This window comes from Penaeus monodon, chromosome 15 (assembly GCF_015228065.2).
Source record: "Penaeus monodon isolate SGIC_2016 chromosome 15, NSTDA_Pmon_1, whole genome shotgun sequence".
Classification (NCBI taxonomy): domain Eukaryota; kingdom Metazoa; phylum Arthropoda; class Malacostraca; order Decapoda; family Penaeidae; genus Penaeus; species Penaeus monodon.
In genome coordinates, this window is record NC_051400.1 from 3,431,235 (window position 1) to 3,431,569 (window position 335).

A 335-nucleotide genomic window follows, 5' to 3' on the forward strand; every position below is an offset into this window, starting at 1 on the left:
CAAGGGAGTGTACATATGTGGAATAATACCACACTCGTAAATGCTGCATAAATTAGTCGATAGTATCTACGGGGTTGACATATCCTATTTGGAGATTAATTAACTGTACGTACATCGAATGTATACAAGCATGCCCGTGTCCGTGTGGTTACCTGGGATGCTATATTAAGGAGTAAACTAATTAATCGCATTTTATTTCTCCATTAAGATTTGAAGAAAAAAGTTTCATTGATAATCGCACTGTTTCAAACTTAAGGGAACATAATAGATATTGAAATAAAATACAGACCAGAGAGAAAAAAAATGCACACACTAAAAACATATAGCTCACATGA